The following is a 25,825-nucleotide window of genomic DNA, read 5'->3' on the forward strand; positions in this document are numbered from 1 at the left end:
AAAATACAACATATAGTTTAATTATTGAAATAATTGCCACACAATCAGTTGTATTCACTGTACAGGCAAACTGAAATCAGTATGTAGTGAGATTCATTTTTTAAATATTTTATTAAAAAACTCCTTTGTATCTAGAACTGTATTCATGTCTCATGGATTTAAGGCCTAATCCTGCAAATCTTGTGCACTTAAAACTCACAGGTGAGTTTGGGGAATACAAAGAACATAGTGTCAGAGCTACAGGAAACTTTAACGTTGGGAAGAGTTTACAGTACTCTGTTCTGTAGAAGAAAGAACTAATATTGTGGTGTTAGGAGTATGCTAAGTAAGGACCCAATCCTGCAACAGGATATTATGCTGTTTTATTAAGGAATCCTCCATGTAGCGGTCTTTGGTTGATTTAGATTAATCACAAGAGTCCAGACAGCTTTACAGAGGAAGTGGCAGTTCAGATTATGGGCCACTACATTCAATGAAGAAACACTGAAAAGATGCAGGTTATCATCAGCTACTATGTAACTAACTTTTTAAAGCATTTTAGTGAATGCCTTTTTTGGATAATCTTAGTAAGGTTTATCCTTTTTTAAAGGATTTGGAATAATGACTGTTGATTGAAATGGCCAATTATAATAATTCAAGAACTATAAAGGATACAGCTTCCATATAACAATTCTCCATTACAAAAATCACAAAATGAACTATGCTTGTTCTCATTCCAAAACGTTGCTTTATGATCAAGAAAGTCCAGCTCCTCCCAGTTCATTGTCATGCAGAGAAGGTTTGGGCTAGATTCACAAAAGGGTAGGTGTTGTGTTGCTGAGTGTCACAGTGCCTAGCTTTTAGGCAGAAAGAAAACCATTCGGATTCACAAAGCCTGAGTTAGGAATGTAGGATCCTTATACAATGAAAGGAGGGAGATGAGCACCTTATGGGCTTCACAACAGCCAACACGCTGAGCAGGGAACTGCCTAAGCTAGCCACAGGGAGATACCAAGGAGAGGATGTGTCCTAAGCTCTGGCCCCTCAGGGAGTTTAGTGTCCAGGCTAGAGGGAGAAACCTACCTTTGCTTGGGATTCTCAGCTGGAAACCCTCTCCTGGAGTCAGGAGCTTATAGCATTTCTTGCAAGAAGCCGGGGGGGGAGGGGAAGAGAATGACTTTGTAGCCTAATGGGTAGGGCATTTACCTCAGAGGTGGGAGCCCCAGTAGCCAATGGCTATTTATTTATTTATCCAACATAGAACAGCTTCGCCAGGAGACGGTGAGGCACCCTCACATCAGAATGTCCCATAGGCCGATTGTTAGGGCACTTGCCTGAGAAGTGGCAGCTCTAAGTTCAAATCCCTTCTCATCAGGCAGAGGTGGGACTTGAATGGAGGTCTCCCATTCCCTGGGCGTGTACCCTAACCACTGGGCTAAAGGTTATAGAGGAGCTCCTCCTGCTGCCTGTTTTGTGTGGAGTTAGGCAGCCTCTGAGTGTCCCTACTGTATTGGGCCCTGTATGTGAGTTAGGCAGAGGAGTGTCTATCTTCCCCCAGTTTGTGAATCATTCTGGGGCTTAAGACAGCCGGATGGCTAGAGAGAGGCTACAGTGCACATGCTGAGAGGCACAAACACAGGCGCCAAGGGAACTTTTACTGCCAACATTTAGGCTCCGAGCAAATTTAGGCACCTCCAGGATTAGAAGGCAGCTGAGTGAGGGTTCTGTGAATCCCAGTGGTGCCGAAATCTGGAAATTAGGTGCCTGAAGTGGCAATTAGGTGCCAAAGACCCTGTGTGAATCTAGCCCTTAGTGCTTAACATTGGGGAATCATGCTAGTGTATTAATATCACCCACGTACACGTTTCCCAGTAATGGCAGATTTTGCCTCCTGATCTTCACAAAGAGGGGACCCTCTACAAGCAGACATCACTCTTCCAGTGCAGGCAGGGAGACAGCCAGCTCCCTCAGTGGCAATCTGTCCCCCTCCCCAGGACTCCAAGGAAGTTGTTACTCAGGACAGGGATCCACAAGAAAAGAAGGGCTGGAATGGGGTAGGGTGGGAGCAGAAATTAGGCAGTGCCAGTCTGGGAGTGGGCAATAGTCACCAAAACTAGCCAGATGGTAGAAGGCATATAAAGCAGAATTAGATTTCCAAAATGCTCCCAGTTTCAATAAGCTACAATAAAGTCATATTGTTAATTTTGGAAAGGAAATTTAGGTTTTTTAAAGCTGTATGATTTTTTAATTTTTTAAAGTGCCCCATTAGCTGATACTAGCATTGGCTAGTGCTCCCGAGTTTTTCAATATAGGTATGTTGTCCATCAGACCACACTACAATAGTCACCATTAAGTATCAATTTGCCTACAATTGCCACACCGTGGTATGAGATACTGCAGTATTCTAATGTACTTAATGATGGGAAATAAAACCAAAGCTATTACATTTACTGTGCAGATTGAAATTTTAATTAAGTAACATCACAAGCTCAGGATATTTTCTAATTTATGGGGTAAATTCACCATTGCACCCTGACCCCATCACAGTGTCAAACTTCCTCAGGCTGGATACAGCGGCACCATTCAACTTGCACTTTGTAATGTACAGGGTATTCTGTGAGCAGGTCAGAGGGGAAGAGATGTTACTGGAGCACATGATACTCTGCTATAGCTGTTGCAGCAGAGCATAATTTAGAGCAGGCCTAAGGTTGCTTTAATTTAGGCGGGGGGAATGGAGGAGAAAAGTGGCTTAAATGTTCTTTTGCCCTTCACATTGTAACTGTGTGTTCCAGTTCCTGGTGCAGGAAAGGAATAGCAGAAGATGCTCTTTATCTCAGCAGGAAGGGGAATTGACTGGATTTGCAGTTGATGGCCACCCTGAATCTTTGAAAGGTGCTTGGGTGCAGCCAGCCATGCGCCAACCTTGGGATGCATCTCCCACTCCTTCCCTTCCCCACATTCTGGGGGCAGGGTTTGCGCCATGCTCTCTGGCCTAATTATTGGCCAGTTCATGGGAGGCAGGTAGTAGGTTGGATCCTCTGTCCTTGCCCTTTCAGGAATAAAAGACACCTTCTGGGTGCTGGGCAGTTTTCAGATCGCTAAGTGCAGAGTCCATCCTTATATCTTTTCCTAAGCAAACTGTATTTGTTTAGACTTTTAACATCAAATTCACAACAAATAGCAGAGTATTAATGTGGTTACAATAGTGACATTGAATAAATAGCTCTTTGTCATTAAAAACCTGTGGGCCAAAATCATCCTCTACTTATGCGAGCTGGGGCTGAATTTATTCCTTTTCCTCTTTCCATTGAAAATACTTTTATAATAAATTCTTCAATGGAGCATGACTTTTGTGCTTCTCTGTCTGCCTGAGTTTCAGCACAAATGTTAGGGAGAATGTACTTCACTGTTCTGGCATTTTGTGAATTCCCCACTTTAGGATTTTGATTTATTTGGGAGGGAAGGGGGTTTTCATCAAGCATTCTGTGCAATCTCACTAGTTTTTAATCTAAAGGGTATTTAAAGGACACATGCAGGTTAATGAATAGCGCTGATGAATTTGCCTACTTGATATTGTTGACATATTTGCTCCTGTTTGAAGTCTCATGTACTGAAATGAAAGCTATGGATCGTTCCTCTAGTATTATGTTTTCATTTCCTTTAATTGACATCACACTAAATATATACCACAATCTGAAGCCAGATCTATGCTCCATATGACGAATCTTCTTAAAATGCCATGTGCAGAGCTCCATCTTGTGGCTGTTACACGTGATAAACTACATTATGTCAATTGGAAAGCTAGTCACGTTTGATTTACACTTAGGGCACGTCTACACTGCAATTAAAAACCTGCAGCTGGTCTGTGCCAGCTGACTCAGGCTCGGGCTGTTTAATTGTGATGCAAATGTTCAGTCTGAGGCCGGAGCCCAGGTTCTAGGAACCTGCGAGGTGAGAGGGTCCCACAGCTCAGAGCTGGAATGTCTACACTGCGATTAACAGCCCCGCAGCCCGAGCCCCACGAACCCAAGTCAGCTGGCACAGGCCAGCTGCAGGTGACCAACTGGAGTCTAGACATACCCATAGTAAGTGAAATATTGGACAATCCAATACCTGTATTTGTCATTTTATTTTATACATTTCTCTTTTGGTGCTAAGGTTAAAATATACAAATTGTCCAAACACTAATAAAAATACAGAATTGTAAAGTTTAGAAAGTATTTTGACAATTTTTTCCCTAAATCACCAAATAAAATGTAAAATCTATGTACACTTACACCCACACATATATATTATAGGACACACTCAATGATGTCTGGTAAGCACAGAGACTATATTCTGCCCCCAAAACAATGCTCCAAAAAGGAGCCAGGAAGGGATGAGTATTACATGGAGTCACAGCTCCACTGCCCACCTGCAGCCCAGCAGAGCTGACTGGCCACATAAAAAGGGAAGAAAGTTGCTCCTCTTAAAGATGTGTTACTCCCAGCACCCCCCCGACGCAGCTTGCGAAGTCAAGTGGCTTCATGCCCTCAGACAGGGCTATGGCTAAATGCTACATGTGACCCCTAGTGAATAGATATCATTTAACATGCAAGAACATTGTGTGACTACATGTTCTTTGTTCGGACTTTGACAAGTCTCTCTCAGGTTTAATTATTTAGAATAATTCTTCCTCCTGTCCCGTAAATGGGCTGCCACATTTGTGTAAAAAGCATGACCTTTTTGTAAGAGGGCACCTCATTACAGTATCGGCTATTAAGCCTTTCCTGAGAGAAAGACAGACTTTTTTCATATTGCTTAGTAGAGGTCATATCCAACTCCCATTGAAATCTATAGAAAAATCCCATTGACTTCATTGTGAGCTGGATCTGGCCCTAAATGCACAGGTTCAGCAAGCTCTAACGTGCTTTGAGAGTACCTAATACACCCCCATTCTAAATGGATTATAAATAAAGAAGATCAATACCAAACCATCAAAGACAGTTGCAACCCCTTTTCTACAGCCACAACAAAACGGAAAACAATTTGTATGCAGGAGCGCGTGTGTACACACACACACATAAACCTAGGAAGGACTGGAAGAGTGGGCTCCTTGTATTGAAAATATGGGCCCGGATTCTTTGCTTCATTGGGTTTCCAGGGCAAGTAAAATTAGGGGAAAGATGGTCTTGTGGCTAATGGAAAGTGCTAGGATTCAGGGGTCCAATCCCAACTCTACTACTGATTTGCTGTGTGACCTTGAGACAGTCATCTCACATCCCTGCGTCTCAGTTTCCCCATTGGGAAAATGGGGACAATAATCCTAAACAACCTTCAACGTGGTGACCCCCCACCCCCCGTATGCAGCTATGAAATATTGGCTCTAGTGGAAGTATTAGCATTCATCTCTTAGTGTTAGGTATGGGGAGGCAGACTAAAGCGGACAAGCCTTGCCTTTCGCACACTCAACAGCAAATGTCACTCAAGTCACTAGTTAGAATCTGGCAGGTAGGTTGTCTGGGGACTGCTCTAACCAGCACCATCTGGCAACAGTCCTCAAGGACTATATGCCAGGTGGGGATAGTTGTGGTTTAGAACCTTTCTTCCACACACACCCACATACTGCAGCCATATGTGACAGGTAGCACAGGAGCTGAGTTCACTGGATCTGTGTAAGCTGAGAGCATCTCAGCTTGGGTGAATTCACATCCATCCAGATCTGTCTGCTTTCCAGCCATTTTGTGCCACCAAAGCAGTGCAAAAATCTGATCCAGGATACTGTAGTGTAACAGGTCACATTTGACTCAACACAGCAGCACCTCCTGCTGGCCATCCTGGGAATTAGTTCGGGGTTACCAGTGCACCCTCCTCAAGTGGTGTCCTCTTCTGGACACAGCCCTCTGGCTGTGCCCCACTCAGTTCTCTCCCCACTTCTGGGGGACCCGACAGGCCTCAGTCCAGCCACTCGTCTCAGTGGCAAATTGCAGTCCATGCACTGGCCACTCCACTGGGTGGCAAGTTGGGGGGCAAAGAGAGGGGAGGACCTGGAGTCACCTGCTACTCTGGGTCCCAGCCCAGAGACCCTCCAGCCAGCAGCTATGTACTGCCCCTCCTCCTACTCCACCCTCTGTTTCCCTGGGCCACTTCCCCACAGCCCTAGCACCTTCTCTGCCCTTGTATCAGGGTCTCTGTCTGGCAGCCATCAGGCTGGAGCTCCCTCTTGCTCCCTTGACCAGCACTGCTCTGTCCATCATGCTGTCTTTCTCAACCCTACTACAGGGCAACCAGTCCTCCTCCCTTGGCCTCCAGGGAAAGACTGTCCCTGTTCTGCTTAGCAGTCCTTCTTATATGGGCCAGCCTGGCCCTGATTGGCTGCTCCACTAAGCCTTCTCCCTATTGGCTGGCTAAATAAGCCCTCCTCTAACTGGATGGGTTCTGAGCAGCCTCCCCCAAGGCTGCTTTAACCCTTCTTCCACCTCTGTGGGGCAGCTTCACCACCACATGTAGGTACAGGACACAATAAGCCAAATCTAAGGTTCTGCAGAGGATACCTTTAGTATGTTAATGTATGGGCGGGAGGGTGGGAGTATGCACACATGTGTGTTTTTATGCGGCTTTATCTAACTTAAAGGTTATAATATCCAAGATGAGCTTTTAAAGACAATGGAGGGTTTTTTCACTCTGTAGATCCTGAATGTTTTTAGCCTAGCTTCTCAATTTTATTTACTGGGTTGAGCAAACAACTCTTTAAACTTTAGAAAATAAATAAATAAATAAAGTACAGAGTTATTATTTATTATTTGTATTACGGTAGTGCCTGGGAGCCCCACTCATGGGCCAGGCCTTCATTTGGCAAGGTGCTATACAAACACAGAATAAAAGGATGGTCTCAGGCCCAAGAAGTTTTCAATCTAAGCAAAGAGTATTTTTCATTTATTCATTTCTAGATTTTTAAAGCCAGAAGGGACCATTGTGATCATCTAGTCTGACCTTCTGTATAACACAGGCCAAACTAATTCCTAGAGAATATATTTTAGAAAAACATCCTATCTTGTTTTTAAAATTGTCAGTGAGGACTCTTGATAAATCGTTCCAGTTAATAACTCACACTGTTAACAATGTACGCCTTAGTTCCAGTCTGAATTAGTCTCGCTTCAACTTCCAGCCTTCGGATCCTGTTATACCTTTCTCGATTGAAGAGCCCATTAAAAAATATTTGTTCCCACGTTGGTACTTATAGCGTTACTATCCTACAAGCATCTTCTGTATCTCTTGTCTTTTTAAAAAAATTCTAAATCTCCTTTAGAGTCTTATTTAAAGGTTCTCCATGGAAACAAGACTGTCACCCTAAATTGGTGTCCAGTTTACAAAACAAAACACACACACACACACACACAAAACCCCTTAAAGAGTCTTAAATTTTTTAAATTTTAATTCTTAAGTTAAAAACCACCCGAGAACATTAAAAAAAAGTAAATAGGTAGCAGAAAAATAAAGATCACTGGGGTTGAGAACTCCTAACTCAGATGTGGGATTGTTTCAAACAGGACTGCGTGTGGAAATGTGTATGTCATAAACAACGTCACAGCAGAGATGTTGCTGTAATCTACTTTTGGAGTATTCCCAAGGCTTCGCTACAGTTTTGTTTGACCTTTATAAATAAATGACACCACTTTCCACTTGCATTCCAGCAAAGGATACCAAAAATTAACTTTCACAACATAGTAGTTTACTTATTCCCATTTTAGAGATGAGGAAATTGAGCCATGAGAAGTTGAAAGCCAGATTCTGATACCCTTACTCAGGTTGTGTAGTACTTTACTGACTCGGCTCATTGTGAGTAAGGGTGGCAGAATCTGCCCCTAAATGACTTGTTCTAGATTACACAGTTGCAAACCTGGGAAAAGGTCAGGTTTCCTGACTGCCTGTGCCATAACCTCACTTGTAGGCTGGCTTTGCTATTTTCTGGTATGTCTCCACAGTTTCTTGAGCCTTTGTGATTCTCAAGATGGACCTCACTGTGCATGTGAATTAAATAAGCAGGAACTCATTTTTTTCCATGTCTTAATTAGTCAGGCTCTCTTACTGATGTGCTTTGGACACAAGCCAACCTGATCATAGAAAAAGTAGGATACTGCTGTTAAAAAGAGCTATTGCCTGGAAATATTAGCTTCAGTTCAGACAGACAAGCAACAGTGATAATGGCAGTTAGGAGGGGAAAAAAGCACCACCTTCTGCATTTCATTCAACAGAAGCGTTATCTGATGTGGGTGAAATATTTGACATTGAATCATCTCATATAAATAAAGTGGCTTTCTTTTGCACAATGAGATTTATTTTACATGTCCATGACTTGAGAGGTTTTTATTGGTTTTGTTTATCCTGGCTGTGAAGAAAGGCGTCTGTGCTCTGTTTCTGATACATTTCGCCTTGTGTTCAGTTATGACAGATATGCCTTTGAATGTAGTTTATAAAAATATTGTCGCACCAAAGCGAAGCATTCTGGCCATATTTATGTCTGTATTCTGTCCTTAAACATGAACAGCTGTGCATACATCAAGCTGTCTCATATTTGATTCTGCACAGCAGTCCAGAACCTTTTTCTTTGTAATACACAAATATTTCCTTTTTTGTGGCTCATCACTGTTCCCACAATGAGAGTTTTTTTAGACCATGTGTATTTTTTCAAAGCTTATATGTACAATTAAATAAAATACTGAAGGAGAGTTCAAGCTGTAAGGGGGATAACTCTATAGGGGCTACTAAGGGGGGTATTACAGAGTGGGTGAAATAAAATAAGTTATTTATTTCATGCAACCCATTTATTTCATGCAAACCATTGTTGTTTTATTCTGGAAAAAAATCCTGAATTTATGAATACTGAAAGGCTCTTTTTGAAAGGGTCTAATTTTACAGTCTGATTTATACAAGGAAGGGACAGTCAAAGAAAGTCTGTGAATTTTCCAGTGCAAAAAACTACAGTGATTCCTGATAGTATTGATGCCTTGTGGGTCGAAACCATATTTGCATTTGAGTCATCTCTTGCATAGCTCATTGATTATGATAATCTCATTCAGGGCCATGTTATCATCCTGAATTGTTTGATGTGCCTCTAAAACTAGAAATCATTAAAACTAACTGTCTGGTACACAAATTGGAATTTATGCCCATAAAATCCAAGGCAGAATGTTTTTATTGTTTTCTTTTGTTTTGTTTTTAAGTGCCTTGCAGAAAAGATTCTCTGTAAGGTCTATTTAACACTTCATGAAAAGAAAACAGAAGCCCCAGTTGTTCATTTGAACATCTAGGAAGGCCTCCATCTTATTTGAACATCAAAAGCTGCTATTGGTATCACCTTTAACCAATGTTTGATAGCATTTAGCAAGGGCCCGTTTTCCTTCTATCATCTTCTTCTTCTGTCTTAGATGTATTATTCTTTTTGCAATAACAATTTGCATTAACTCCAACTGCCCCTCAATTTAATTCCTGCTTGTAACATGTGAGATCAGGGCCGCCCAGGGTGGGGGACAAGTGGGGCAATTTGCTCCAGGCCCCGGGCCCCGCAGGGGCCCCCACAAGAGTTTTTTGGGGGCCCTGGAACGGGGTCCTTCACTTGCTCCGCGGGGCCCGGGCCCCCGGAGCTTCTTCCGCTCTGGGTCTTCGGCGGCAATTCGGCGGTGGGGGCCCCCCGCCGCGGGTCTTCGGGGCACTTCAGCGGTGGGTCCGGGAGGGGAAGGACCCCCCGCCACTGAATTACCGCCAAAGCGGCGGCCACCCGCCGCCAAAGACCCCAGGCTCCCTGAATCCTCCGGGTGGCCCTGTGTGAGACAAAGAAGAACATTAGAGCAATTTTCAGTTTCCCCCTCAAAGTAGTAACATGAGGCATTCAGCCTTATACTGCAGGTAACTTTGAGAGGAAGGTGGTACATAAGAACATAAGGATGGCCATACTGGGTGAGACCAATAGTCCATCTAGCCCAGTATCCTGTCTTCTGACAGTGGCTAATGCCAGGTACTTCAGAGGGAATGAGCAGAACAGATAATCATCAAGTGATCCATCCCTTGTTGCCCATTCCCAGCTTCTGGCAAACAGAGGCTAGGGAAAGCATCCCTACCCACTCTGGCTAATAGCCATTGATGGATCTATCCTCCATGAATTTATCTAGTTCGTTTTTGAACCCTGTTATAGTCTTGGCCTTCATAACATCCTCTGACAAAGAGTTCCACAGGTTCACTGTGCATTGTGTGTGAAGAAACACCTATACCTATTAATTTCATTTGGTGACCCCTAGTTCTTGTGTTATGAGGAGTAAATAACACTTCCTTATTTACTTTCTCCACACCAATCATGATGTTATAGACCTCTATCATATTCCCCTTCAGTCGTTTCTCTTCCAAGCTGAGAAGTCCCAGTCTTATTGATCTTGCTTCTTATGATTATACCCTAATCATTTTTGTTGCCCTTTTCTGTACCTTTTCCAATTCCAATATATCTTTTTTGAGATTGGGCGACCAGATCTGCATGCAATATTCAAGATATGGGCTACCATGGATTTATATAGAGGCATTATGATACTATCTGTCTTATTATCTATCCCTTTCTTGATGATTCCCAACATTCTGTTTGCTTTTTTGACTGATGCTGTACATTGAGTGGATGTTTTCAGAGAACTATCCACAATGACTCCAAGGTCTCTTTCTTGAGTGGTAACAGCTAATTTAGACCCCATCATTGTATATGTTTAGTTGGGATTATGTTTTCCAATGTGCATTACTTTGCATTTATCAACACTGAATTTCATCTGCCATTTTGTTCCCCAGTCACCCAGTTCAGTGAGATCCCTTTGTAACTCTTCTCCGTCTACTTTGGACTTAATTAGATTGAGTAATTTTGTAGCATCTGGAAATTTTGCCACCTCACTATTTACCCCCTTTTCCAGATCCTTTATGAATATGTTCAATAGAATTGGTCCCAGTACAGATCCCTGGGGGACATCTCTTTCCTTTCTGAAAAATAACCGTTTATTCCTACCCTTTGTTTCCTATCTTTTAAAGAGGATAGAAAAGAGTGACTAAAAAAGCCGACTGCTTTTCACTAACTTTCCATCCTTCATGTCAGGATTAGAAATGCACAGGCAGTTCTTGTTCTAGGGTCAGTTGTGTGTTTGGGATTGTATTTGTGAATAAATGCTCCAAGAGATTATTTGGAGAAGGATCTATGAGAATGTAGCGAGGCAGGCATAAAATTAAGCGGGATAAGCTCTTCTGCGGCTCTATGAAACACTGCTCCCTTCACCAATGCATTTGTCTGGCCAGTTGGTGCCAGTGTTGCTATACATGAAATTCATGCTTCAGAATATTTCCAACATGGAAAATAAACCATAGCTGTCATTCTTAATCTTAATATGCTTAATATTAACTCATGCACCTCTCTAAGCAGAGGCAAAAAGAGGACTTTAACCTCGGTGAGGGAAAGACATTTCCAGCCTGCCCACCTAACCTGACACGCACCAGTGAAACAGAAAACTAGCTTGAGGATTAGTGCAATGTTATTATTGCCATAATAAAACAATAGTGTACAAATATCTCGCACTTGGAATGAAATTCTCATCCAGAGGAGCATGTGACCATTGCAGGCTGTCTTGCATTACAAGCCATGATAATCCATTCAAAAGAGACTTATGCTTTGCCAAATGAAGGAAGATTTTTCTCATTGAAATAATTTTTCTTGTTTGAAGATGGCAGATCCCTCAAACCCTTTACGTTTTTCTTCTTAAATACGCTCCAGTAATGACCTAAAGCATTTTAACTTTCTGACACCAGACATGTACACACAATACCCACTGAAGTCAATGGCATTTTCATGTGCCTATTTAAGGGAAGAATCTGTAAGATGTAAGGCCAAATTTGCAGCTGGTGGAAACTTTAGTATAACTTTAACAGAGCTGTGCCCATTTACACTAGGTCTGAGTATGGTCAATAGTGATTTGAACCACTACTGTCTAACGCAATCGAAGGCTTTTAGGCCCTGATCCCACAGTTGGCTCCACACAGGTGGACCCAGATGCCTGCATGGAAACTTGCTGCAGTTAATGAAGCTTCATGTAGGTGCAGATCCAATTTCATGATCAAGGCCTAAGGTTGTAAATTGTTTGTATCAGGCAATGTGTCTTCCTCTGTTGTTTTGTGCAGCACAGAGCACACTGCTGAGGCTCAATGAATAAATAAATAATACTAATTCAGGTGTTTTTTTTAAAAGGCTGAGCTTTTTGCTCATTGCCTGAGATTTCTGAGATGCCTGTAGCCCCTCCCACAAGGTGTGGCTTAAGCCTCCTCCCTGGTGCTTGCTAGTTGGAGTGGCTTCTTTCCCTCCTTGCATAAGTTAGGTCCTAGGCACAGTTGCCAAGTTTCATGTGGTAAATAAGCACCCCGACTTTCACAAGAAGCCAGAAATCAAGCTAATCCCATTTCAAAACAAGGTCAAAACAAGCCAATCTCTAAGAACCCCAACACTCTATGTGACTAGATGCCCCCGGGTGTGCAATCTGGGACTGTGTAGGCCGGGTGTGCACCCCTAACTCTCTCTCCCCTTGCCCCTGCTTGTCCCTGCTTGCCGGGAGCTGATCAAAAAAAAAAAAAAAAGCAGCAGCAACAAGCAACAAGCTACAAGCCAAAAACTAGCCAACAAGCAACTCACAAGCCAATTAAGCCAAAAACAAGCCCAATTATTTCTGCATTTTTTCCTGCGGATTTGGCATGTCTGGTCCTGGGGTCTCTGATGTGAGGCCTGTTGCCTACACCTAAAGTGACTCTTCATTGTGCATGGGACGCAAGGGTGCTGTCCCCTGGCAAAAAATAACTTCCTACTAATCTTAACAAGGAGAATAATCCAGTGCACAAGAAATAGAATACACTAATACCAACCCCAACAAATGAAATGCCACATTCCAAAATAACACTATTACAAAGGGACAGTGGCTCTAGGGAATAAAAGGGTTAAGGTTAATTAAAAAATGCTAAAACATTAATAATACAACAAACTCCCCATCTCCCAGCATTAACAATAGTGCTCTCCCTGTGACTGGGCACTCACTGAAATTATCAAGTTAGCTACCTCTCAAGAAACAGTGCACCAGGCTGTTTGGTTTGACTAAGAATTCACACTTTAACAGCAAAACTCTGAAATCTACTTATGATAAAACAAAGAAGTCTGTAAGTGTACTGAGTAAAGAGAGTGGACACAATTGGTTATAAATAAAACAAAGTTATAACATGCTTTTAAGAGACTAAACCTAATTTTAGCAGGCTCAAACAGTCTCAAACAGTTTCTCACCCTCAGAGTCCTGTTCAGAACTTTCTGATATTTGGTCAAATCGGGCTCCAGATTTTTCATGAATCGCTCCCTTCCACCAAGAGTATTCCTCAGTGAAATGGCTAACCAGAGTGTCTTTTTGCTTTGCCTTATATTTCCCCAGCACGCAGTGTCTTTGTTTTCTGGGGTTCAGGCTCCAGTGTTTGCCCATGCTGATGTCAACCTGGCATTTCCTGTTGACTTAATATATGTAATATATGGCTAACAGTGAAAACTGGGAATCATAAGTAGACCCTGTCAGGTTGTCTGGAGTGGTTCATGAACATGAATGTCAACCGCAGGGCACAAACCCCAAACTGGTTGTGAGTTTTATACTTAGATTTCACTAATCAAGTGTGAACTCCTCTATAACAGCCTTAACATACAGTCACAAAGAGCCCCCGGGGTATTCCGCTCTATCCTGCCATCTGGCAACCTGCCTTTGTGATAGATGGCCCCTTACGCTAAACATCACAACAATATTCAGATTATGCCCAGTCCCAAGGGACCAGTCACTTACTCCAGGTCAATTGTATTTCAGATCTCACATCAAAGACAATGCCTGTAGCCAATCCTATAAGAAATGAACTAAAGAGTTATTACCTAGGAAAAAGAAATGAGAGTTATTTACAGCATTAAAGCAGGTAAATACACACACACGAGTTACAGTCTGAGGTTTCAAAAGGCAATAGAAGCTGCTGTAATGTGCAAGGTGTATAAATCCTCTAAGGCTAACTCAGGCCAAACAGCTGGGTGATCCCTTGCTTATGCTTACAAATCATTGCTCTTCAGTGTTCAAGCAGCATAGACACACTGGTCCTTCTTCTTATTCTCTGTCCCCAGAGTTCAAGCTGATGGGATGAGTCCACCTGCATGTCTCCTCTTCATAGGTGTTGGGGGAGCAGTCAACAAAGTCTTTTGTCCTATGATGTTCCACTATGGCTTGTCTGGTGTCTATGGGCCTTCTTTTGTTGGAGAGGAGATGACACCTCTTGTGGAAAACTAGTCTTTCACACTCAGTAATGCTTCTCTCCTGACTGTGGGGGTTCACAGTTTCAGAGCAAACACTTGACTATTACCTTGTAATATGGATTAAATGCAGCGACTCACAAGCATTTCATGAAGTCTAAATCAGGGGTCGGCAACCTTTCAGAAGTGCTGTGCCAAGTCTTCATTTATTCACTCTAATTTAAGGTTTCGCATGCCAGTAATACTTTTAATGTTTTTAGAAGGTCTCTTTCTATAAGTCTATAATATATAACTAAACTATTTTTGTATGTAAAGTAAATAAGGTTTTTAAAACGTTTAAGAAGCTTCATTTAAAATTAAATTAAAATGCAGAGCCCCCCGGACCAGTGGCCAGGACCTGGGCAGTGTGAGTGCCACTAAAAATCAGCTCGTGTGCCGCCTTTGGCCCGTGTGCCATAGGTTGCCTGCCCCGGTCTAAATGCTAAACACATTTTTTTACAAATATAATGCCTATTTTAACAATACTAGCACACAAGTGAGTCAGACTGGTTCCTAGCTATGCATTTGTCACTATTCAGTGAGGCCTAGGGGCCTTGGCATAAGCTTGCACTTGGTCTGCCAGCGTGACAACCACCCAATCTATTTAGTGAAATATGGCCTAATCAATCCTAACCAAGATTGACCTATAGGCCCAAACACTTAGTCTGCTTATGTGGGTGCATTAAGGCCAAAACCAGCAGATATGTAAGCCGGTGGCCCAAGCTATAGAGAATTTAAGCAGCGAGTCTCCACACCCATTCAGGCTCTATAGTCGCCAACTCCCAGACTTCCACTGGGAACCTCCCACTGCCAGACTAGTTAACCTGGCATGGCTCAAATGCAATGCTCATGGGTGCCAGTACAAAACCCCGATGGAGATGGCCAAGAAATCAGATGAAGCCCAGCTGTGCAGATGCCCTCGCCCTTCCTTTCATTTTGGAGCTTGACATTCTACTCCTTCTGGTCCTCTTTTTGTACAGTCTGTGCTCATGTTCTCAGGCTTGGGATGACTGTAAATAACTACAGCTCTCTGCCATCTAAAGCCTTAATAACAATAGTAAACACTATAAAGAGGTGATTTAGTGAGAAAAAACCTGACTAATAGTGTACTCTATTTCATTTAAAGCAGTTGGGCTGTTTCATCACATAACTCTCTCTTCATTGTATCGTCTGTAAAGATATCTGTATGTTAAAATCCGCATCACTAATGCTCAGTAGGTGCATTTCAAACAATGAGGGTGTTAGTTTGAAATACATCTTCAATTTCTGAGATGTTGCAGTAGAGTTAGTAATTCTGGCAAGTTTTAAGGCAGAGGAAATTTGTGGTTTTGAATAATATCAAGTGGCGCCAGCTCCTCTCTACATTGCTTCCATGGGAAATTTTATTAACAGAGTTGAGAAATAAAATCTGACTCCAAATTTTTCTATCATTGCACTTTGAGATATGAATCCTTTGGCTGCAGCATGAGGCCTTTCTGCTAAGCATTCATAAGCAGAGCTGACACAAAGAGATTATAGTAAGGAATCCATGCAGACTTGGCACGTTTGTTAAAAACTCACAGAAGGGGCTGTTTGTCCATTACAAATCTGTTTTGATGTGCAGCGCACCATACAATGCTTCTGAAAAGAAAACACTTAATATTTGGGGGGCACTGGGTTCTTTCCAGTAGACGACTGTGATCACTGCATCCACAACAGCAAAGTTGGCAGACCAGCAAGAGAAGTCAGCAGCACCATGTTAATTAGTCTCCATTTGGACATGGGCATAGGAGGAGAATAACTGTACAGATGTAAGACCTTGAAACTAGAGAGGCATTGACCTGAGTGTTTACTGATACAGTCCCCTTAATTCTTTGCAGCTCCAAGAATAACTAACACTGCTTCAGTGCAGAAACATGGCATGAAGCTCCCCAAGTTACTGAGTATTTAAGAACACCTTGTTCACATTTACCCAGCAGAAGTTTGAAATCAGAAACCAGCTGTTTGAACTGGTATAGCCAGGGAGTGAATTTTTCAAGGATCTTCAGAACTAGGACCAGTTTTCTAAACTTGGTGTAATAAATAAGGCTGTAGGACAGCTTTGAAATCAAAGGGTTTGAATAGGGAAATTAGCTGAAAAGATGCAAGTGTTATGAATTCCTTCATCAAGTGGTTGCTGAACCGATGAGGGGGGATGCCATTTTAGATTTGATTTTGGTGAGTAACGAGGACCTTGTTGAGGAAATTGTTGTAGGGGACAACCTTGGCTCGAGTGATCATGAGCTAATTCGTTTCCAAATAAATGGGAGGATAATCAATAGTGCATCTGAGACTAGGGTGTACGATTTCAAAAGGGCTAACTTTACTAAATTAAGGCGACTAGTTAGGGAAGTGGACTGGGCTAACATATTTAGGGATCTAAGGGCAGATGACGCCTGGGGTTACTTCAGGGTGAAGTTGCAGGAGTTATCAGAGTCATGTATCCCAAGAAGGGGGAAACGGCTCGTAGGTAGCAGTTTTAGACCGAGCTGGATGAGCAAGCGTCTTAGAGGGGTCATTAAGAAAAAGCAGAAAGCGTACCAGGAGTGGAAAATGGGAGGGATCAGCAAGGAAACCTACCTTATTGAGGTCAGAGGGTGCAGGGAAGCTGTGAGAAAGGCAAAGCGACGAGTGGAGATGGACCTAGCGAAGGGGATTAAAACCAATAGCAAACGGTTTTTTAGCCATATAAATAGGAAGAAAACCAAGAAAGAAGAAGTGGGACCGCTTAAAACTTTAAACGGAGTGGAGATTAGGGATAATCTTGGAATGGCACAATATCTGAACGAATACTTTGCCTCGGTCTTTAATGAGGCTAATGAAGGGCTAAGGAATAGTGATAGAGGGACCGATGGGAATGAAGATATGGGGGTAGACATTACGGTATCTGAGGTAGAAGCCAAACTTGAACAGCTTAACGGAAGTAAATCGGGGGGCCCGGATAATCTTCATCCTAGAATATTAAGGGAATTGGCGAGGGATATTGCTAGCCCGTTAGCAATAATCTTTAATAAATCACTAAATTCGGGGATTGTACCGACTGACTGGAGATTAGCTAATGTAGTTCCTATATTCAAGAAGGGGAAAAAAAGTGACCCGGGGAACTATAGGCCTGTTAGTCTAACATCTGTAGTATGCAAAGTCATGGAAAAATCTTAAAAGAGAGAGTGGTTCCGAGCATGAGGCCGATGGCAACTGGGATAGATTACAGCATGGATTTACGAAAGGTAGATCGTGCCAAACCAACCTGATCTCCTTCTTTGAGAAAGTAACAGATTTTTTAGACAAGGGAAATGCGGTGGATCTAATATATCTGGATTTCAGTAAGGCGTTTGATACGGTACCGCATGAAGAATTACTGGTTAAATTGGAAAAGATGGGGATCGAAATGAAAATCCAGAGGTGGATAAGGAGCTGGTTAAAGGGGAGACTGCAGAGGGTAGTATTGAAGGGGGAACTGTCCGGTTGGAGGGGGGTTACCAGTGGAGTTCCTCAAGGCTCGGTTTTGGGTCTGATTTTATTCAATCTATTTATTGCTGACCTGGGAACCAAGAGTAGGAGTGGGCTGATAAAGTTTATGGATGACACCAAGTTGGGGGTATTGCCAATTCGGAAGAGGATCGGGATATTCTCCAGGAGATTTAGATGACCTTGTAAACTGGAGTATTAGTAACAGGATGAAATTCAATAGTGAGAAGTGTAAGGTTATGCATTTAGGGATGTCTAACAAGAACTTTAGTTATAAGCTGGGGACGCACCAGTTGGAAGTAACGGAGGAGGAGAAGGACCTAGGAGTCCTGGTTGATCGTAGGATGACTATGAGTAGGCAATGTGATGTGGCCGTTAAAAAAGCTAATGCGGTCTTGGGTTGCATTAGGCGAGGTATTTCTAGTAGGGATAAGGAGGTGCTAGTCCCGTTATATAAGGCGTTGGTGAGACCTCATTTGGAGTATTGTGTGCAGTTTTGGTCTCCCATGTTTAAGAAGGATGAATTCAAACTGGAACGGGTACAAAGAAGGGCCACTAGAATGATCCGAGGAATGGAAGGCCTTTCGTATGAAAGGAGACTTGAGGAGCTCGGTTTGTTTTCCTTAACCAAAAGAAGGATAAGAGGAGATATGATTACACTCTTTAAATATATCAGAGGATAAATACCAGGAAGGAGAGGAATTATTTCAGCTCAGTGCTAATGTGGACACGAGGACAAACGGATATAAATTGTCAGTCAGGAAATTCAGGCTTGAAATTAGACGAAGGTTTCTAACCATCAGGGGAGTGCAATACTGGAACAGCCTACCGAGGGAAACAGTGGGGGCGAAGGACCTCCATGACTTTAAGATTAAGCTAGATAAGTTTATGGAGGGGATGGTATGATAGGATAACGGGCTTAGTCAATAGGTCAATTAAGTGCCACACTGGTAAATAGTACAATGGGTCAATGGTATGATATAACCTTTTCCAGAGGGTTTGGCTGGAGAGTCTTGCCCACATGCTCGGGGTTCAGCTGACCGCCATATTTGGGGTCGGGAAGGAATTTTCCTCCAGGGAAGATTGGCAATGGCCCTGGAGGTTTTTCGCCTTCCTCCGAAGCATGGGGCAGGGGTCGCTTGCTAAGGAGTGGGTGGATCGGCTTATGTGGCCTGCATCTTGCAGGAGGTCAGACTAGATGATCATAATGGTCCCTTCTGATCTTGAATTCTATGATTCTATGATTATGTTAAATGTTTTCCTTTTTAGTGCCAAATTTTGTAAGACCCTGAATAAAATTTGGGAGATGAGAGAATATCTGATACACAGTTTGGAAAGGTCCCTCAGCAGCACAGTGGAAATAAAACCATTCTAAAATGTTGCTTAAGATTTTTAGTTCCCGCACACAAATATTTGCTCACCTTGTGGGGTCACAAACAGCACCACTGGTGCTAACGTTTGAAACAATTCCTCCCTCAACAGCTGCTGTTTTCAAAAACAGATTGGGCCCAAACCCTGAATTCCAGAAGTACTGCAGCTGTAACTCTAATATCCCACACAAGGGTGACAAAAATTATTCTAGGAACACTTTCATTTCCACTAGCGACACACTCAGAGACTCCAAACAATCTTCTAAATTCTGCTGACATGACATATTTGGAGTATATTTTTAGTAGTTTAATAACTATTGTAGGTTCAAAGGGAAAGGCTATAAAATGGTGGTCAGTCCAGTTTTAATGCCTGGTGCTGAGTGTCGGGCAATGAAGAAGAAACATAAACAAATGATCTCTTCCAGAGAAATGCAAATATTGAGAGGGATGAGGGGTGTAAGCAAGAAGGACCATGTGAGGAATGTGTAGGTTACAGCCATACTCAAAGTAACACCCATAAACAAAAAAATTAGGTAGTGCAGGCTCACATGGTTTGGTCATGTAAAGCAGAGCCCTGACAATTATGTGTGTAGGAGTGTCCAACAGCTCAAGACTGAAGGGAAAAAAACGAAAGACCAACCCAAGAAGAAATGGTGGGATGTCATAAAGGAAGACATGTTACCATGTGACAGAAGTTATGGCATTGAACGGAGCACTTTGGAGGAAGAAGACTCATACAGTGGACCCCATTTGATGGGATTAATGCAAAGAAGATGAAGATTGTTAATACTTGTATGATTTGGCAGTAGGATTTTTTAACTGCTTTGGTGCTTGTATTTTATGTTAAGTGCTGTACTGAATAATAAGTTGGAATCCTCAAGTACCAGTAGTCACAGGATCATAGAAGGAAATGCACAGTTATTTCTTCTAGTCCATTTCCCTGACAGAGCTGGTTTATTCCCTACTGTATATTGTTTAGCTTGTGGCTCCATAAACTCTTCTCCATCAGATTCAAATGTACTAAGATTACTTGGTAAATCAGGATTATTATTTTTTAAAAGAATGAGACAGACAGACAGACCTCTCTATGTATAAGGCACTTTAAGAGGCAGGGCCAAGAATACACTGATGAAGTTTTGCACCTCCAGGGGATAGGGAAGAATAGAAGGTGGAGGGAGGATGATCTCATTCTCCAGTTCCCCCCTATGAATTAGACCTACATTTTCAGAAGTTACTAGTTGTGATCCTGGGAGCCCCTCAATGTGAACTGGCAGAGGGCCCACCATTCTATAACTCTTATCAGGCCTGACACACTGATTAGCCCCAATACACTGTTATCATAATATACATCTAAAAGGATGAATGTACAGTGTCATAAGTAAACAGGTGACATGCATGATTAATGCATGGGTTGGGTACAAAGAGTTACATATGTGTGCTGGAAATATGTCCTTACAATGTATTTAGGAAGTAGTTCATACACCAAGCTTGACCAAGTCGCGACAAAGGAATGTGGATTTGCCTGTCTGACCGACTTGATTGCAGGCAGAGGACAATGAAAGTACTTTACATATAAGGCAAACAAAGTCATCTAGAAGGTGCTTAGTGAGTTCACTGTGGGACAGAGTCTGCACCCCAGGACACCTTCCTGGCTCCTGAGGGAGAAACAATGGACTTTGGGTAATATAAGGGGAGCAAAGAGACATTTTAGGGTTCCATCCCTTATGGAACAGAAAGAACAGGACCATATGAGCCTGTGAATGTTGGAGCCTCTTGGTCTGAAGGGCAGGAGCTGCTCACAATTTGCTGTAAGTGCAAAACTGTTGTATGCAAAGACATAAGGCACTAGAATTAAGTTTTAGTCACTAGAAAGTGTGTTTTGTTTTGTTTTGTTTATGACCAGACATCTCTTTTTCTCTTGCTTAGTATCGCTTAAATCTTTGTTCTTTATTAATAAGGCCAATTTTTTTTAGTACAAAATAATCTCAGTGCTGTGAAGTGAGAGTCTCCAGCTGACATACCAGGCTGGTGTGTGCTCTGTCTCTTTGGAGAGAGTGAATTTAATTTCTGAGTGACACAGTGAGAGGGACTGGGCACTGTAGGGAGACGTCGCTGGGGAACTCGGGAACTGAGGTTCACTGATTGTTACCTGAAAGACAAGGTTTAGATTGGCACAGTGTAAGAGTTTGCTACCAAGGCAGACAGGCTGGTGTGTCAGAGAGCAGACACTCAGCAGCAGCGAAGCTCTCACTGAGGCTGAGCGGTAACACAGTGGCTTACAATTCTGGATGTCCTGAGCAGAATGTCACAGTTGCGTAATCTAGTGCAGGATTTACACACAACTTGCTGGCTGACAGAGGTTCACACTTCAAGCACTGGTAAAACTAGATTTTTATGTCATTCTGAGTGAGAAGGCTGGGAACAGTCAAAAAAGGTCACAGTTTGTTGTTATCTGTTTATTTCGAGTGAGAAAATAGAACAAAAGCAACAGCAAAACATCTGTGAAATTAGGAACAGCCAGATTGGCAGCTGAACAGAAAGAAAAGAACATGAACCCCAGAGATGGGAGGCTGAAATGAGAAACATAGAACCAAATGCAGAAAAACAACAAGCAGCCCATTAATGGACCATGGCACTGAAAGAGAAGGAAGCCCAAGAAAAAGGGAAAGCAGCATAACCTGAGCTGGAGGGAAAAGCATGGACAGATCTGACAGCTCTCAGGCATTCCCTGGCTCCATGGAACACCCAGTTGGTTCAAGCTATGCCCAGCATAGAAAGAATCAGATTGTATTGAGGAATACCTTGCTACTTTTGAAAGAGTCTGTGATTTGCATAAAATTCCAGAAGACAAGAAAGTGCCCACACTAGTTGCAAAGCTCTCAGATAAAGCATTAACCATATTGGGAAGACAGAAGCAGCTAAGGGGGGGAGGAGACATTCCCAGCCTAGCCTGGAAGATTGAGGCAATGTGTCTCCAGGGACAAGGACGGAGGCGCCCCTTCTTGTGGAGGAAGCAGCTCTCAGAGCTGACAGCAGGCAGGAATGTGCAGCAGAACAGAGAGCAGACCCATCTCTAAAAAGCATCAGGGGAATCATCTTTGATGGTTCTCCAGTTAGGGGAAACAGGGAAAGGTTTTTTGGAAGAAGAGGGATGATTGTGCAGGGAAGCTCCTGTGGGGAAAGACAGAGGCCCTGGAAGCCTTACAAGCAACTTCTTGTGCCTGTTAAACATCACTGGAAGATAATGAAATTACCCCGTGACTCTCCTTTTGTGGGTCACTAAGGGACTCAGAGGACTTATGAAAGGTTACAAAGGAATTGTTGTTGGCCAGATATGCAGGTGTGAGACTATTGCAGGCCCTGTGACAGAAGCAGAAGAGGCCATTAAGATCTCACAAAGCTCCCATCAGCCTGTAACTGTAATCAAGGAAGCATTTTTTAGGGTGGCAATGGATACTGTGGGACCGCTGCTCCAGCCAACCCCAGAGGGTGTCTAAATATGGATTTATTCTTTGGCACCCAAGTATACATATTTTGGCTATGTTTCTAAGCAGTCTTCTTCATTAAGAGATCCAGAGAGGCAGAAACACAAGAAGCAAGGCTGAGCCAGCTGCTGAGGTAGCTATGGGAAAACAACAAGGTAAAGTGCAGGAAAACCAACCAGAGTGAACTGCTGGGAAAGAGGAGGAAAAGCCACAGAGTCTGGAAGAGTCAGAAAGAGCAGAGGAGTTAGGCGTAGTGGAATTAACATGAACCACAGGGAGGGGGAAAAAAAAGCAGAACTAAATTTGTGGAAGGTTAAAAAATAAGAGAAGTAACAATTAAAGGTTGCAGAAGCTGGATTTGGGAGAAATACAGGATTTAAGACATGAAAGTATTTAGAGGGAAACACTATCTTGGTTAATGTGAAGAAGTAATGAAAGAAAATCTACAGTAAGTCAGCCAGTAAGCCGGTAGGGTTTGTCTAGTGTCAGATTCAGTTTTAAATGAGCTGGCAGAGGAACTCTCTGGACTGTTAATGTTGATTTTTAATAACTCTTGGACAGCTGGGAACATTCCAGAGGACTGGAAGAAAGCCAATGTTGTACCAATATTTTAAAAAGGTAAATGGGGTGACCCAAGTAACTATAGGCCTGTTAACCTAATATTGCTCCCAGGCAAAATAATGGAACAGCTTATCTGTGACTCAAAAAGACTGAAAGGACAGTAATACAATTAATTCCAGTCAACATGGGTGAATGTAAAATAGATCTTACCAAACTAACTTGATATCATTTTTGATGAGATTACAAAGTTGGTTGATAAAGGTAGAGGTATTGATATAATATGCTTAGACTTCTGTGAAGCATTTGACTTGGTACTGCACAACATTTTGATTAAGAAACTAGAACAATACAAAATCAACCTGGTCTACATAAAATGGATTAAAAATTAGCTAACTGAGAGGTCTCAAAATATAATTGGAATTAGGGAATCATCATGTGTTTCTAGTGGAGTCCTGCACCAATCAGTTCTTGGTCCTACACTATTTAATATTTTTATCAACGACATGGAAGAAAACTGAAATTCACTACTGATCAAATGTGCATATAGCACAATGATTGGAGGAGTGCTAAATAATAAATAGGATAGATCACTAATACAGAGTGATGTGGATTGACTGGTAAACTGAGCATAGGCAAACAATATGCATTTTTAAAAGGCTAAATGTAAATGTATATTTTTAGAAACAAAGAACACAGACAATACTTACAGTATGGGGAACTCTATCCTGGGAAGCAGTGTGTCTAAAGGAAATTATGGGCCATGGGGGATAATCAGCTGAACATAAGCCTCCAGTATGACACTGTAGCTAAAAGAGCTATTGGGATCCTTGGATATATAAACAGGGGAATCTCAAGTGGAAGGAGGGATTATACTACCTTTGTTTTTTGCACTGGTTGTGCCCATTGCTGGAATACTGTGTCCAGTATTACTGTCCACACTTTGAGAAGGATGTTGAAAAATTGTTCAGAAGAGAGCCAAGAGAATGATTAAAGGATTAGAAAACATGCCTTAAAGTGAAAGACTATTTAGTTGTGGCCAAAAAGGCTAAGGCAGTCCTTAGATGCATAAACAAGGGAATTTCGAATAGGGAGTTGTGACATTCCCCTGATGTTATCTGGACTGGTGATCTGCTTGACTCTGGGAGCCACCTTTACCCTGTTCTGCTGTGAGAACCCCCACTCCTGGGCTGTTCACGCACAGCCTCTAGCATGTAAGCTGCTCCTTGGATTGTGCCACCGAATGACACTAGCCAATACCTCCGGTCCCAGACACAACCCTAGGAACCTCCATCTTCCAGTGTCCAGTTATGCCCGCTTGACACTGCAAGCTTATAAGAGTTCATCAATTTAACAAAGAAATTGATATGTACCAGGCTTGTTATCCCAAGGGGAGTCTCTGACACACTTCAAACCAAACGCACTGCTTCAGGTAGAATAAACAAACACATTTATTAACTACAAAGATAGCTTTTAAGTGATATTAAGTGATAGGCAAAAAGTCAGAGTTAGTTACCAAAATAAAATAAAGTATAAGCACGCAGTCTAAACTCTCAACCCTATTAGACTGGGCAACATCTAGATTAAGCCGTTTTTCTCACCCCACTGGATATTGCAGTCCCTAATATATGGGTTTGTTCCTTAAAACTGGGCCTATCTCCTCTGCTGGAGTCCTGTCTTCTTCTCAGTGTCTTCGTTGCTTGCAACAAAGATGGGGACAGGAGAAGGGTCCAGTATGTGTCCACTCTGTTTTATACCCTCAGTCCATGTGCTTGGGGAACACAAGTCCAGGCATGTCTGGGGGGGCATTTCAGAGTCTCTCCAAGCAAGGTTGAGCAATTCCCCTGGTGTGGCCTCATGTAGGTGAGTCATTGCATTGTAGCTCTCTTCCTGGACAATGGCTATTGATGGGTTGTTTGACACCCCACCCGGCATTGGTTACTTTCCTTGCTGTTTCCTCTGGGGAACTAATATCTGGCTGATTCCCCAACTTACAACATGTTTTAGTGACCACCATACAACACAATTCTCAGAACTTCATATGCATTAATGATACACATATATGGATAGAAAAATTACTTTTAGCAGATCATAACCTTTCCTCTGGTACCTTACAAGGCATGTTTTATATGTAAGATCATGATTATATGAAAATGAGGACTATGGGGGTTACAGTACACTCCCCCAAGGTATAGAATGTCACAGGAGTAGAGAAGTTATATTAGTTCTATATTTGGCACTGCTGCAACCACTATTACAATACCATCTCCAGTTCTGGTGTCCACAACTCAAGAAGGATGTTGACAAACTGGGAAGGGGTCAGAGAAGAGCTACAAGCATGATAAAGGATTAGAAAACACACCTCTTTGAGTGATAGACTGAAAGAGCGAAATCTGTTTAGTTTATTTAAAAAAAAGGTTAAGGAGAGACTTTAACACAGTCTATAGGTACCTACATTAGGAACATAAATTTGGTAATTAAAGGGCTCTTCAGTTTAGCAGACAAAGATATAACAAGATCCAATGGCTAAAAGTTGAAGCTAGAAAAAATCAGGCTAGAAATAAGGCACACATTTTTAGGAGTGAGGGTGATTAGTACTAATTAGA

General features: G+C 42.4%; 1 long non-coding RNA gene across 1 annotated transcript in view; it reads right to left on the minus strand.

Annotated features, from left to right (window-relative positions):
• Window positions 1-9,722: 9,722 nt before the first annotated feature.
• The window catches only part of LOC120388680, a 29,829-nt gene continuing 13,726 nt past the window's right edge, over window positions 9,723-25,825 (minus strand). Inside the window, exons 2-3 of the long non-coding RNA XR_005590631.1 lie at window positions 13,833-13,886; window positions 9,723-9,779 (exon numbers count right to left, since the gene is read on the minus strand). This is a non-coding gene — a long non-coding RNA (uncharacterized LOC120388680). The remainder of the gene's footprint in view (window positions 9,780-13,832; window positions 13,887-25,825) is intronic.

Source organism: Mauremys reevesii, linkage group 1, assembly GCF_016161935.1.
Source record: "Mauremys reevesii isolate NIE-2019 linkage group 1, ASM1616193v1, whole genome shotgun sequence".
Classification (NCBI taxonomy): Eukaryota; Metazoa; Chordata; order Testudines; family Geoemydidae; genus Mauremys; species Mauremys reevesii.